Raw genomic sequence first — 16,579 nt, 5'->3', positions numbered from 1 at the left:
TAACCTTCCCGTGGTTCTGCAGCTTCGCACTGCATAATCTCCGCTTTTCTGTTATTCACCCAAACTTGTATGGGACTCCGATCGAAATTCACTCAGCGTGCTCGATGTAACAGACCAAGTTCGACAATACCTCAGCTATCAACCTAAAACAACCCCCCGTATCAAATACAAAATGAATGCTGACAGCATGTGCAATAAAGGAAGGTGAGCTGGACGGAACAATATTTTGTTCAGCCAAAAATATCCGTCCGTGCCCCTTCTCCCACAGCATTTACCATAAAGGTTCCTGTACGTAATTTCCGTCTCTGGAAGCAGTAACGTTTCTAACAGTTACTGCTGAAATATCGCAACATGCAACGGTGGAAATCGATATCGTTAATAATTTCGGTGCAATTACTCTATTTAAAAAACAACAGTTTCCATAACTATTCGTGTAGGTTAATTGTATGACAATTTTTGCTAACGATATTCCGCGTTTACCGATGAACCGACTTGTAAGTTGCTCACGCATAGTATCATGCAGATGTAGATGAACTCTCAAAACTATTTTATTCTAACAGATCAAGCCCGTGGTAGTCTACAGTCTTAATCGACTAGAAGTATGAGTAGTTCGAAGATGTTAAGTACTCTGTAGATATCAAGTGCAGACTTTAATTGTAGAAAGATGACTAATCATTGTTGAGAAACACATCAAACTTCTTTTGATCTGATTCCTTGGCCTAGCGACCCTATTGCAGCTTGCTAAGCGCTCACAGACTGCCGATGTCCAGTCCGAACTACCAACTTCGCCCGCTTTGCACGCTAACAGTGAGTTGGATGATGTTTTGCGGTAGGACATCGCTAATAGATGGGTACGCGCGCAGGTCAGTTTCCTGTCACAATGCCCCTCCCCACTGTGACAGCACGCATGCCACGGAAGTGAAACGCGGATTCCTTCGAAACTCTGTAATTTTTCTGTCCAGGAGCCTATAAAAAGCGCGTGAAAACGGCTTTTTTTTTTACGAAGTGTGGAGCTGGCGCCAGTTTGCTCGTTTCACTTGCTGGCGCGAAGCAGGAAGGCGGGCGGCGCCGAGTTTGTGCTGCGTGCGCGTCATTGAAGACTCGCTTCCGCCGATAGCACGCCGGCCGCGCACCGCTCGCCGCTGCCGGCTGCCGCTTCTCAAACGCTCGGATCTGCTGCGTCACTAATAACCGCAGCCACTACATGCGCCAGGACGGCTTAAGGTCGCGCGGGACCTAAGGCACCGATTTACTGCGAAGGAGGGGTGGAGGCGGGGGGGGGGGGGGGGGGGGACGTGCTATTCAGCGACATGCACTTAAAAACAAAGCAATTATTGTGTTACTTACACACAACACTTCAAGCGAACTTCTAATAAAAAATTATTTCATTAATTTAAGTACAAACAGGTACTACGCACTTAGATTTTCGAAATATTTCTGATCAACACGACCAATCTATACTGCGGAGACTTTACCGTGACTGTCTGCCTACGAGCGTAAGTAAACGAGAACAAGGGTCCCACACGAGCGCTCGCCTCGGCACCCCACACATTACAGATTTGTCAAGCAATCATCAGTCAGTAATATGAACGTCGGTAAGTTCTGCTAAGGGAAATAAACTACGTTTAGCAGCAGTTGCAGCTGACTCGAATCCCCACGAATACTTGCAAAACAAATTTAAAGTAAATGGGAAAACTTGTTTTGAAATTATTTTTTTGGAAACTGTAGGTTACTTTACAGAATATATTACATTTTTCACTTATGTCAAATGGGTTGTGCACGTCTTTCCAGTGTTCGAGTAGTACAATACGTTTTACGTTTGCTAGCCCTCAATTCCTTCTCTCTCTCTCTCTCTCTCTCTCTCTCTCTCTCTCTCTCGTTCGAGAGCATAGCCATGTCATTGTCAATAGCAGCACTACTGATTATCTTAATTTTTATTGTATACTGTACGAAGGAGAGTTGGATTAGATGAAATGACGAGGGAATTTAGTATAACTGTGTAATAGATTTGTCCTGAATATTTAAAATGTCCTCTTAAGATTACAGTACGTATGTATGTATGTCATTCTGCTTAGAAGTTAAAACTTTAATAATGCATATAATTATTTCACGAATAACTCGAAATCGTAAGATGGAGCCCACTGTATCGCGACTATTGCTATGAACTTCCTATCAATTCTACATTTAAAGCATTAGCTTCAAAATGCTAACCACTGAAAAATCGTAGGAAGTATTTTGTATTATCTCCTAATATAAATGGCAACTCCGGCTTCCACTTCACTTTTCGGAGTGGTTCGTGACCCTGGATAACTATAAAATTTCTTACTCAGCGTGAGCAAAGCCCAACGAAACAAAAATACACAACCACGCTTTATAAATAGAGAGCCGTATTACCAACATCGCTACTAACAAGCCAGGCAGTTATATTACAAGCGCGAATCGTATGCGATTCATCACATTGCCTGGGTTTTCCATGCTATCAGCGACCGATCGCTCCGATTTGCCCACACACGCGCAATTTGCGAAGTGATCGGTCGCCCATGCGAAGGATCACTGCGATTCGTCGCTCATGTGTGGAGCCCTTTAGACCGTCCGAAGTGGTGGTGCGGGGGCGGGGGCAGGGCGTACGGAAGGGGGAGGGACGGAGGGAGAGAAACAAGTCCCGCCTCCCTCTCTTACAGTCGTTTCTTACTCGGCGAAATCAGAAATGCTACACGGTCGTGCGGGTTGCTGATCCCTTCTGACTATTTCCGTGTTTTACTCGAACCCTGTGATGGACCAGGATTAGTCTTTTCATTCCTTTCAAATAACGAAACAATGAGCTACGCACAGCTCAAGGTAAACCGGAGTACACAGAGCATTTGGTAACTACCATCGCCAAATGCTCGCTGAGACGTAGTGTCGTAAAGGTGGTACACTATCTGATCATAAGTAACCGAACGTAATGTGGAATTAAGCACTAGATGCCACCGTAGGCGGGTTCACAAATATAAAGGAAGGCGAGGCGTATTGTGTTGTCCCTAGGCAAGCCGTAACAGCAGAGCCGGTCGGTTACTGCCGTCGAACATCGACTAGTCACTGGATGTCACCCGAATAACGAATCCGTCAATTACACTGCTGCAGATATAATTGTGAAATGGAATTGTGAATGAACAGCCACAGCTAATCCAAGCCAAGGTAGTCCTCGCGTACAGACGAGCAGGGACCTTCGAGCATTGCGGAGGTTCGTTGTTAAAAAAAATAGCATGAGATCAGTGGAACGAATCACTTGAGAGTTCCAAGTGGCTATCAGCAGTCCAGCAGGCACAATATCCGTGCGTATGGAATTAAAAGAATAGGACAGCGTTCGAGCAGTTACTCTTAAGCCACGCTTTTCTGTAGTCAATGGTAAGCGACGCTTGAGAACGAAGCTACTGGACAGTGGACGATTGGAAACGAGTGATTTGGAGTGATGAACCACGCTATGCACTGTGGCAATCCGATAGAAGGGTTTGGGTTTGGCGAATGCCTGGAGAACGTTACCTACGATCATGTGTGACGTCTAGCACCACTGCCTTCTCTGCTATTAGCTCTTGACGAAGACGGCTGCCATTCCTTCACAGACATTCAGGTATTTCTCAAGGACAGTTCAAGCCGGCTTAATGTCCACTAATAGGTGGAGTGATATGTCTGATTAGTAAACTAGAACTGCCACGTTAATATCCGGCATACCTGACTTATTAGCTCCGTTCTATATGAAGGGAAAAACCACCGTATAGACGGGTAAATATTCAAATGAAATCGCGTAGTTTGCGTCCCTTTCAAATAATGAACTTGTTAACCCACTGAGGTAACTCCACAGTAATGTCAGGACTGTCATACAGTTATCTCGATTCGATCAAAATCATTAGGAGTCGGTTCAGCTACTCAACGTCACTGTATCTTACAGGCGGTTTTCCGCACTCATTTTGGCACTAATGGGCTGGATAAGCATTTCTGTGACAGTTATGCAACGCGAACAAAAAGACTACGAATGAAAATGGCTTCTCGTAGAGGCTATTTCGTAAATAGATTTTAACACTCGTGCACTTCACCTCATACATTAGTCTAGATTTTCTGCCCGGCTATGATTCGAAGTAATGTCTTCAAAATCGTGGAGGTTTAGATTCGTTCCGTTTGTCGCAAGATATCCTCACGATAGTGATAACAGAAGGTGTACCTTTTACCTTATTCTCGGAATTAAGAGACGTTGATATAAGAGCTTCGATGTGTCCATGGAAACATTCGTATAAATATTCCACAATAGCATCACAATTTTGATATTCAACATGGTAATAGTGTGCAATAGCCTTTTAGCCTGTTGGCTGACCTCTGCCGTATAACCAGTACCCATATGCCTTCCAAAACATACATTACGAAAGGACATCCGTTATTGACAGCTGAGGAGAGTTCCACTCGAGCACTCCATTTAATGTTAGATACTCGTTTCAGCAGATGAATGTGGTATTCAAAATTTCACAGTTTGCTTGCCAGAAGTCACCACCAACAGGCGAAAGCACAGAATATGTGTAATACGTAAAATGTGGTTTAACGGAGCAGAATTACAACAGATTCATTGAATACAATTCCGAGGACAAATACGTACTCTTCAAACGTTTCAAAAATTCACAAAACTTCGTGTCAGTATGTTATTTACAATGGTTTAAAAATGCTGCTCAGTTTTAAACATTTTATTAGTTTCAATTAAAAATTGCGAAAGGTTACTCCCCCCCCCCCCCCCCAAAAAAAAAAAAAAAAAAACGGGACTGCTGTTTGTGGGTGCCACAGCGAGTGATAAAGTATCTTAACAGCCTCTGTAGGTATGTCATGTGTGTGGTTGTGCATTCTTACCACCTCGTCTACGTTTCGTTTATGTAAACATATACGACTTATGGAGAAAGAAGCAGTCCACAAGCTGGATATACTGTAATTCGCAACAGAACGGAAGAGAATCTAGTTGGTTCAGGACCTTACGCCGAACTCCTTCGCGGCGGCATCCTTTTATTAAAGCCACTAGCTGTTCAGGCCACGTCAAGCGTGGTTTAAAACTCAATAACATGGAATAAAACTAACTACCGCCACTTCTATACATGTCTGGTACACTACACACTAGGTTAGCTGCGATTGGACGATGACGACAGCACGTCGCCATCAAGAGGGCGTGACTCGCGAGCAAAAAGCAGGATGTGTAATTAAAGAATACGGGCTGCTCCTTACGGCAAGCCAGGAACGCTGAGGGTTGTACAACTCCATAAATTCTGTCTGTTGCTCCGAGATCTGTAAAGACAGCACAAAAGACACAAAGTACACTAGCTGATAAACGATATTTTCTGCTCTAGGTGTTTTTTGTTCTGTCGACACGGCGGTATGCTTCGCTGAAACGGGAACCTTTTTGCAAAAAGCCGAACATCTGCTGGACCAACTATTGACGTATTTTATGCTCTTAATCACTTGGCGTGGGGTAATCTCAAATATGGTGTAAGTACTGTTGTACCAAGGCAGTCATAACATAAGTCTAAACCTAAAGTGAATTGTGTGGAATTACTATCCTACGGAACATTGATCTATCTACTGACTGCTGCTTCCATCTGTACGCAACATTCTAAGGCATTAGTGTTTCCAGTGTTCGACATATGGCCAATACATCGCACCATCAGCAGTGGATAGTGATTATTTAAACCGAAACCGCTACTGTCCTACAATAATTTATTACACTGTCCTTCCGCGGCTAGTCTGACGCCGTTCCAAAATGTCTCACATAGGAAATTATTCTGGATGTACCGAGGATCCAGGCTACGTTCTGTGTTCGTCAGACACACCATGTAGTCAGTCATGAATCGTCAATCACACCACGCCACGCCACACCAGTCAAGAGACGCTCAACATTTCTCAGCGTGAAAAAAACATTTTGCTTTCGTTTTCCAATTTTTATTTAAACTCCGTCCAAACAGGCCTCGGAAGGCCCAACGGTACCCACCGACCGCCGTGTCATCCTTGCTTCCCCCTACTTATACCTCCCGAGGAGATCACGAATGTAAAATTAGAGAGCTTAGAGCGCACACGGAGGCATTCAGACAGTCGTTCTTCCCGCGAACCATACGCGACTGGAACAGGAAAGGGAGGTAATGACAGTGGCACGTAAAGTGCCCTCCGCCACACACCGTTGGGTGGCTTGCGGAGTGTAAATGTAGATGTAGATCCTCAGCAGATAGGCATAATTGGACGTCAACATGGAGGGTCATGTTGTCAGCACGCCGTTCTCCCTGCCGTTGTCTGCTTTTGTGACTGGAGTCGCTACTTCTCAATCTAGTAGCTTCTGAATTGGGTTCACAAGAGCTGAGTGCACCTAGCTTGCCAACAGCGCTCGGTACACCCGGGCGGTCACACATCCAAGTGATAGTCAAGCCCTACAGCGTTTAACTTCGGTGGTCCGACGACGGGAACCAGTGTATCCACTGCGGCAATGCCGTTGGCTTTCTTTTTCCAATGGCGCTTGTAAATCCATACATTCATTCCAAACATCTTTCCAACTTTTAATGACACACAACAAAATACGATTTGTCTGCCAAATAAGCGTGTGTCAATCGTATCATGATGCTAATCTTCATTCACCCAGCCATTCAGGTTCGAGAACAAATAATTTTTCCACGATAATTGTGGTTAAGCTCTGTGGATATTGATTAAATTACTTGAATAAATACACGGACCAGCAACATTTTGTACAGCTTTACTTATAACACGTATTTCGGGCTTTCAGCCATCTTTAGTTGGTGCAATACATTTACTAGCGTAACACACACAGTATGTATAACACATAAGGAGCGACAAGTTAGAATAAAAGTATGTACACATAGTTATTAATTAAACGTAAATATACATCTCGGAAAACGTCACAGCTAAAATTATTTTGCACAGAGTAGTGGCAGCGTACAAAATGCTATCGACAAACGGTTTTACTGGTGAAGATAGAAGTGCACAAAGCCAACGGATGATGGACGAGAACCCGAAAGACGTCTGCGGCTGGTCGCTATATTTCTTATTGTAAAAAGTAATCGTTGGAGGCTGAATCCAGTTAAATTAGCGGTTTCGGAAGCACTTCACAACTAATTCCATGCAGTACTGCAACGACGATGAGAAACGTGTGAGCGTAGCTCATCGTGATGGCAAGGAACTTTCTTCTTTCCAAGACGTGGACGTTTAGCGTAAAACGTACCCCTGAGTTTGTCCAGTAGTGATGTCTCGTGCTCACTAGTGATGGCCCGGTCCTTGCGGCGACTGGACGAGCGGCACACGGGGACGAGACGACCACGGCTGTCGCCACGGGTTTCTTTCTGACAGGACCGGTTTCTCTTACTTTGGATCGCTTTCGCGTGCTGTCACCAACTGCTTCGACTACTCAGTCTTTGGCACGTAAGGATGAACCCGTTTCATATGCTGATAAGAAATGCAGGAGGAACACACTGGAACTACTTTTTAAAAGCTCAAAACCGTCTGAGCAATATTTACGCTAAAACAATTGAATCAGTGATTAACAAACGCAGCACTTGACGAGCTGAAAGCTTTGTCATGCTCAAAACTTGGCGTAAAATGTGGTGGAAACGGCCGATAAAGAGTTTTGTAACTTCAGCGAGTTGTAGTACCTTCAACTGAAGCTCGTTAGGTACGGCGTTGTCAAAGGTGGCCGCGATCTTAGAAGGTTTTGGGCGTTCTAAGCACTCAACATTTTCAATAAAAGCACTACGACGTTTAAACTAAGCAAGCAACGCCTTAACCGTCCGGAAACGAACTGGAAGAATTCTTTAACACCTAACAACACTTTATGTTTACTGGGGTTGAAGTTTCAAGCCACTCTGCTTCACTGAAACACGCAATACAACTTTATCCACGTCGCTTTAACCTTGAACACTCGATTATTTAGTATAATCGCCAAGAACAAATTATTAAAGAACGTCTATGAAACCTTTCAGTGTGCTGTCTAAAGAGTCGTACGTACTTTTCAAACAGACTGTTTTACAGACATACTTGCCGATAAGTTTCTTAAGTTCTTTTTGCATTACGTGTATTCACGGAAGCTCAACGATAGCCTGGAATGAAGTTTATTCTGATATGCGTGATGCTCTGTTGATATTGAATGCAGTGGCGTTCCCAACACTTTTTTTGAAGCCAACGTAACCGCCAGAGTAACAGCACTGGGGCGCTGCATATCGACTTCACTTACAGGAAATGTATCAACAGAACAGCAATGACTTCTGAATTCTGAGGTGATTCTGTGTTCCAGGCAACCCTGTACAGTAGCTGCCGAGTGCACATGACACACAAGGAATATCTGAGCACTGGCCTCCCTACAACTGTCACTTCTTTGTATTAAGTTGACTCAGCAGCCAGCACTGATTAGCCCGTCGATGTTTACGGCTAAGGAGGCCTCGGCGCGTCCAAACAATGTTCCCTGCACGATACGGCTCTAGGCAAACAGCTTGAGTGGGAGCAACAGTATGCTCCCAAGACTCTAATAGAAATCTTTCTAAGATGTCAACATTTGTCGCTATTCAATTTTTTTTCTGTTCGCCGACGTTTGTTAGACCAATCAACTCATCAACGGTTCCGGCAGGAAAAACAGTTACAAATGCGCTTTACATACATTTAAATCTAAATTTGGGTGATCTTCTCCTGTAAATACATTAAGAAAGAAAAAAAAGAAAAACTACGCAACTCAGAGGAATTATCCGATTGGGACAGAAATCGATAGATGTGATGCACACGTACAGGCAAATGAATTATTACAGTTTTTAAAAAACTGGATAGGATTTATTCGAGATATATATATATATTCACCAATTGAGAAATTCAATAACGCGTCAGACCACCTCCGGCCCCTATAGAAGCAAGTATTCGGCTTGGCATTGACTGATAGACTTGTCGGATGTCGTATGTAACTCTAGCGGCCTTACTTCTCTCTTGTCACACTGCATCTGTGCAGATCACTAGGCAGTGCACAGCAGAGGGCACTTCCAATTGTTTGTATCACTTATTAGGCTGCTTGTCGCCTTATTCGTAATCCTAGTTCTTTGAACATTGAAGTAGTTTTTCACGCGATAGCTGGCACCATCCTGAGGGGAAAAAAAAGGTCCGTCTAGACGGGTTTTACAATGTCTCCATGACTAGAATGTTGACGACTGTTCCACTTCGTTTTGAGGGAACGTGAAATTACATGGAGTCCTGTCCAAGAATTAGGACGAATAATGGCCTCTCCTTTCATAAGTGTCTCGTTTAAGTGCAAAATTTGTTTCCTGTCAAACCAAACTCTCAAATTATATCCACATTGACCTTCGGAACACCGGGTACACAGTTCAAACGGTCTTTGAAGAACCTGTGACTCAGCTACAGTAGTGCTACATTTAATTGCTCCTTGCTCGCAATCTAACTACAAAACACGATATCACTATGATTTATTTTGCGCTGTTAGGATGTATCAGTTCTGGGGATACACTCGAGTCTACGACTTCTGCTACCAACGAAAGATACACGCGAACAAAAACAAATTTTTATCACGCGCTTTCCCCTGTGTGTGTGTGTGTGAGAGAGAGAGAGAGAGAGAGAGAGAGAGAGAGAGAGAGAGAGAGAGAGAGAGAGAGAGGGGGGGGGGGCGGGCGCTCTGATTGCGAAGTGTGTTTCAGCACAATGTTTTACTCTTTTGACATACACTCCTGGAAATTGAAATAAGAACACCGTGAATTCTTTGTCCCAAGAAGGGGAAACTTTATTGACACATTCCTGGGGTCAGATACATCACATGATCACACTGACAGAACCACAGGCACATAGACACAGGCAACAGAGCATGCACAATGTCGGCACTAGTACAGTGTATATCCACCTTTCGCAGCGATGCAGGCTGCTATTCTCCCATGGAGACGATCGTAGAGATGCTGGATGTAGTCCTGTGGAACGGCTTGGCATGCCATTTCCACCTGGCGCCTCAGTTGGACCAGCGTTCGTGCTGGACGTGCAGACCGCGTGAGACGACGCTTCATCCAGTCCCAAACATGCTCAATGGGGGACAGATCCGGATATCTTGCTGGCCAGGGTAGTTGACGTACACCTTCTAGAGCACGTTGGATGGCACCAGATACATGCGGACGTGCATTGTCCTGTTGGAACAGCAAGTTCCCTTGCCGGTCTAGGAATGGTAGAACGATGGGTTCGATGACGGTTTGGATGTACCGTGCACTATTCAGTGTCCCCTCGACGATCACCAGTGGTGTACGGCCAGTGTAGGAGATCGCTCCCCACACCATGATGCCGGGTGTTGGCCCTGTGTGCCTCGGTCGTATGCAGTCCTGATTGTGGCGCTCACCTGCACGGCGCCAAACACACATACGACCATCATTGGCACCAAGGCAGAAGCAACTCTCATCGCTGAAGACGACACGTCTCCATTCGTCCCTCCATTCACGCCTGTCGCGACACCACTGGAGGCGGGCTGCACGATGTTGGGGCGTGAGCGGAAGACGGCCTAACGGTGTGCGGGACCGTAGCCCAGCTTCATGGAGACGGTTGCGAATGGTCCTCGCCGATACCCCAGGAGCAACAGTGTCCCTAATTTGCTGGTAAGTGGCGGTGCGGTCCCCTACGGCACTGCGGAGGATCCTACGGTCTTGGCGTGCATCCGTGCGTCGCTGCGGTCCGGTCTCTGGTCGACTGGCACGTGCAACTTCCGCCGACCACTGGCGACAACATCGATGTACTGTGGAGACCTCACGCCCCACGTGTTGAGCAATTTGGCGGTACGTCCACCCGGCCTCCCGCATGCCCACTATACGCCCTCGCTCAAAGTCCGTCAACTGCACATACGGTTCACGTCCACGCTGTCGGGGCATGCTACCAGTGTTAAAGACTGCGATGGAGCTCCGTATGCCACGGAAAACTGGCTGACACTGACGGCGGCGGTGCACAAATGCTGCGCAGCTAGCGCCATTCGACGGCCAACACCGCGGTTCCTGGTGTGTCCGCTGTGCCGTGCGTGTGATCATTGCTTGTACAACCCTCTCGCAGTGTCCGGAGCAAGTATGGTGGGTCTGACACACCGGTGTCAATGTGTTCTTTTTTCCATTTCCAGGAGTGTATTTAACTGCACGTTACTTCTACTTCGCTTTTACTTGTGACGGAGACCAGGGAGGGTGCCTGCGCTGTTCTGCAAATGCAGGTGGTAACTTATAGGTCTATTCACTTCCATAAGATGGTCCGAAACGCGATAATTCGATTTCTGTACCTAAGTATTAAGGAACAAGAAAATTGCCGGAGGATTTGGGGCATCCTATTTAGTGTAATGATAAGTCCTCTCAAATAATTTATTTTTTCACAGCTTTATTCTTAACATTAGGCATCTTAGTTCTCTAGCACATCCCACACTACAAGCTGTCTCACTGCAAACCTGCCATAGAGAGAACAGTTTGTTAACTGTGTGCACCAGCGACGACGAGTTCTCTAAGTCTGGCGTTATCAGTCTGGGGTTTCCGTGTTTTATGACTTATAGTACGTCCCAAACAGCAAGAAAGATTTCGCATCACATAAAGAGATTTCTTCTTGGGAGAAGAATACATGCAGTGAAACAGAAACAGTAGTGGGACTGATTGTACAGCGTACAACACCAACTCCTGCAGACGAGAAAACTTCAACGTTGAAGTATCTAAGAAGACTGCATTGTAAGTATTTTATCCATTGCGTTGTTGATATTCATGAATTAGATGTGAAAATCTTACTGAATCGAGACGATAAACATTCAGAGGAGAAAAGGCTAAATTGGAAGAAACTCTTTCACGAGCAGATCCAAACTGTGTCGTTATCGCATGTGAAAGAAAAGAATACAAATTTAATGTGCTCTGAGTGCTATCGAGAAACAGACAGACCACTACACAGTAACTACCCCGCCTAAACTAACAGCCAATGGAAACGTTCGCTAGCCAACGTTCCACGAAAAAGACATGTTAGGAGGCATTTATGTAACACAGTGAGAAGCAAGCCTTTTTTTTTATCGCTAATGTCTACGCGCTGACGAAGTTAGCGTGATAAGCAGTGATGGAAGATTACGTACAGCAAAACACACCCACCAGAACACTTGTGCTCAGAACCAGACACTGCGGATCTGAAGTGAGGAGGGCGGGGCGCTAATGTCTAAAGGTCACTGTGTGCTGACGACGCACGCGTATTTACGAACAGTTTTTGACACTTCCATTCGTGGGAATTTCGCTGCTGATAGCTCCATAGCTTACTTCAGAACACGAGTCCGGTACCATAATATTCTAACAGTCTTTTAAACTCGCTGTTGTGCACCTGCACAAACGACAAATTCCAGCTCTCCAACTGCCCAAGTAAGAAAATTTCTCTTTACTGTTTTCCCAGTATAATGTATCGACAAAGTGCTGTTTGTCAAGTGTTTGATGTTCCATTATAGTACCAAAATTATATATCGTACGGAAAAGTTATTTCGGTCGTATCTTTTTAAAAAACCGTGCGAACATACTAATCCTCAGTCACTAATATATAGGTGGCAAATTTTTGCAGTTGGTAAGTAAAGTGGTTTTTACAACGGCCAATGTTGTTTTTGCAGTTGTTTCGTTAGAGTTATGGTTTCCATAAGGAGCTAACTTGTATAGGTAGCACCGCTCGCAACGCTGACGCCTAGCTTCAGTGGTAAGGTCTTAACGTATACATGTTTTGAGCTATTGGGCTGAAGCACCCTTCGAAGCAGACTATGAGATACTGACTGTCAGAAAAGTTACTTTATCCAGATGCTGTTTGATTAATGTGAGAGATTAATGAGCACTTTCAACCCCCCCCCCCCCCCCTGGAAGAAGAAAAAAGAAAAGAAAAAGTATGGCATTGTTGGTCGGGAGGCACCATCCGGGGAAGTTCGGCCGCCGAGTGGAAGTCTTATTTCAATCGACGCCATATTGGGCGACTTGCATGCCGGTGACGAGGATGATATGATGACGAATACAAGAAAACGCCCAGACCACGAGCGGAGACAACTCCACCCCGGTCGGACTCGCTTCACAGGAGGCAAGCACGTTACCACTCAGCTAAACAAGCGTGCCCCACTTGCTGTGAACATCGCCTTTGTAGCACAACGATTCGCAATTTTAGATCAGAGAGTGAGTTTATAAACTCAGGAGCAAACTGCATTTTCTTTGTAAGCAGTAATTAAAACTTCAGCCACCTATTCCTCTTTTCCAGATGTGTAGGCCCTGTCGTGCAAACTTTTAGGTTTTCGTGATCTCAGAAACTCATGAGATGAGATCTGGACACGATTATTCGACTAAATCTAAAAGCAGTGTTATGTCCTCCCAACAGTCCCCAGTCGTCTAGTCAATGATGCGCGAAGTATGCTTTTAATCATCAGCGTACGATAGAGTTAAGAATAGCCGCGCATCCCACTCCTGAGTGACGTCATTGTTCCACCAGCTCTAGAACCTTTTAGAACTTAATAAGCCCCAAACTTAGGCCGTTCTGAACATACCGCATAATAGACTAAAGTTAAGGTAGTAGCAAACCTACTGTAAATCATATGTCTCTATTCTACTTGAATTGTCTTTTCCGCAACAGCTCTTCCTGACTCCATATTTTACTACAGACAAGCACAGGAACTGTACTTCAGCATGCTGTATATCCAGGACGTGTACATGTCACGATTGTAAGCCTTGGATGATGATGATGATGACGATGACGACGACCGCGCGGTTATCAGCGTCCGCACGAATTTCCAACCTTTGCTCAGTCCAATCTCGCCACATTCATGAATGAGTATGAAATGATGAGGACAACACAAACACCCAGTCATCTCGAAGCAGGTGAAAATCCCTGACCCCGCCGGGAATCGAACCCGGGATCCCGTGCTCGGGAAGCGAGAACGCGACCGCGAGACCACGAGCTGCGGACAATCCTTGGATGAATCACAGCAGAGAAATTAGTATCTTAACTCTGAACTGACGCACTGGAGTGGCTTTCCAAGAACCTGGTAACGTTTCTCAATTATTCTCTTCCTTACATACTTTCCCACATATTCTTTGAAATAAAAGTAAACTGTCACCAAACACGAAGAGTGCCACAGTGCTCCCACTACACATGGTGATATTTGTCGCACTATGGCCTTGCCTTGCTCAAGTGTATAAACACGCTCACGGGGCAGTTTTAGAGGGTGACCTACAGTTGAACATTTACTCCATACTGCGGTGCAATTTTGTTCCTTCACGTATATGCAAAGTATTGCCGCAGGTAGAAATTAATGACACACCTCTTGCTGAAGCGGACCAACGGAAATTAATTTTATCACCTGTAGCAATCGCTCGGTAGGGACCAGATATTCTGCAAGACGTAGAAGCAAAGAGCGGAAGCATGCTCAGGCCGTAAGGGAAGGACGCTTGCGCATAACAGATTATGCAGAACGCTTGCATCAGCTTGGCAGCGAGGGCTTCTCTAGAAGCCCACCGCGTTCACGTCACTTCCTGATGGGGAAGCGACGCCGCTGCCACTTTGCCTTCCGCCGGCTGTGGTTTGATTAGCACGGCCAGCTCAACAGGTTGGCTACCGGTGTCCGCGCGGTTTCATCTACACTGTCAAGCATCTGCCATTACGTACTTTATCTGTTCTGTTTTCGACATGCGAGGTGAGGCAGCTGATACTGCGCAGGAATCGACAGCCAAAAGTGAGCGAGAATTCACACGCAATAAACACAATGAAACTATTCGGGTAGAGCAGAGCCTTAAAATCCTCCTAGCCATCCTGATACAGGTTTTCTGTGATTTCTCTGGCCACTTCAGTCCAATGTTACGATGCAAGCTTTTAAAAAGATTGCAGGCACTTTCCCATCACATTACTGTCTCCGTTACCTAGTGCTCTGTGTATAACATTGCAACGTTTCTTGTTTCTAGTTAAAATTAAAATCGGGGTTTGTACTCATCCATATTATCTGTCACAGCCATAGTCCTGGATTCGTAGACAACAACTGTAAATAGACCGAAGTCAAATGAATAATCAAGTATTAAGTTTCAGAATATTGTTTACGGTAATTTTGAAAAATCCAACCTTCTTTATAAAAACCCAATTTCTAACATACTTACAATACTGAAAATGAATCTTGCTGAACAAGCTATATGCTTTCCATCCAAAATAACAAAGTACTGCGCTACTATTCCAACATGGCTGGCACTATATACACTCCTGGAAATTGAAATAAGAACACCGTGAATTCATTGTCCCAGGAAGGGGAAACTTTATTGACACATTCCTGGGGTCAGATACATCACATGATCACACTGACAGAACCACAGGCACATAGACACAGGCAACAGAGCATGCACAATGTCGGCACTAGTACAGTGTATATCCACCTTTCGCAGCAATGCAGGCTGCTATTCTCCCATGGAGACGATCGTAGAGATGCTGGATGTAGTCCTGTGGAACGGCTTGCCATGCCATTTCCACCTGGCGCCTCAGTTGGACCAGCGTTCGTGCTGGACGTGCAGACCGCGTGAGACGACGCTTCATCCAGTCCCAAACATGCTCAATGGGGGACAGATCCGGAGATCTTGCTGGCCAGGGTAGTTGACTTACACCTTCTAGAGCACGTTGGGTGGCACGGGATACATGCGGACGTGCATTGTCCTGTTGGAACAGCAAGTTCCCTTGCCGGTCTAGGAATGGTAGAACGATGGGTTCGATGACGGTTTGGATGTACCGTACACTATTCAGTGTCCCCTCGACGATCACCAGTGGTGTACGGCCAGTGTAGGAGATCGCTCCCCACACCATGATGCCGGGTGTTGGCCCTGTGTGCCTCGGTCGTATGCAGTCCTGATTGTGGCGCTCACCTGCACGGCGCCAAACACGCATACGACCATCATTGGCACCAAGGCAGAAGCGACTCTCATCGCTGAAGACGACACGTCTCCATTCGTCCCTCCATTCACGCCTGTCGCGACACCGCTGGAGGCGGGCTGCACGATGTTGGGGCGTGAGCGGAAGGCGGCCTAACGGTGTGCGGGACCGTAGCCCAGCTTCATGGAGACGGTTGCGAATGGTCCTCGCCGATACCCCAGGAGCAACAGTGTCCCTAATTTGCTGGGAAGTGGCGGTGCGGTCCCCTACGGCACTGCGTAGGATCCTATGGTCTTGGCGTGCATCCGTGCGTCGCTGCGGTCCGGTCCCAGGTCGACGGGCACGTGCACCTTCCGCCGACCACTGGCGGACAACATCGATGTACTGTGGAGACCTCACGCTCCACGTGTTGAGCAATTCGGCGGTACGTCCACACGGCCTCCCGCATGCCCACTATACGCCCTCGCTCAAAGTCCGTCAACTGCACATACGGTTCACGTCCACGCTGTCGCGGCATGCTACCACAGTGTTAAAGACTGCGATGGAGCTCCGTATGCCACGGCAAACTGGCTGACACTGACGGCGGCGGTGCACAAATGCTGCGCAGCTAGCGCCATTCGACGGCCAACACCGCGGTTTCTGGTGTGTCCGCTGTGCCGTGCGTGTGATCATTGCTTGTACAGCCCTC

At 46.1% G+C, this 16,579-nt stretch overlaps 1 protein-coding gene and 1 pseudogene across 6 annotated transcripts in view; both read right to left on the bottom strand.

Moving 5' to 3' along the window:
• Positions 1 to 16,579, bottom strand: part of LOC126483732 (hepatocyte nuclear factor 4-gamma) — a 220,339-nt gene that overhangs the window by 41,111 nt on the left and 162,649 nt on the right. The window lies entirely within an intron of this gene.
• Positions 6,371 to 6,492, bottom strand: LOC126485517 (5S ribosomal RNA; annotated as a pseudogene).

The sequence above is a fragment of the Schistocerca serialis genome, chromosome 6 (genome assembly GCF_023864345.2).
Source record: "Schistocerca serialis cubense isolate TAMUIC-IGC-003099 chromosome 6, iqSchSeri2.2, whole genome shotgun sequence".
In the NCBI taxonomy this organism is placed as follows: Eukaryota; Metazoa; Arthropoda; class Insecta; order Orthoptera; family Acrididae; genus Schistocerca; species Schistocerca serialis.
Note: the sequence above shows the minus strand (reverse complement) of the source record. Positions and strands in the feature narration are given on the sequence as shown.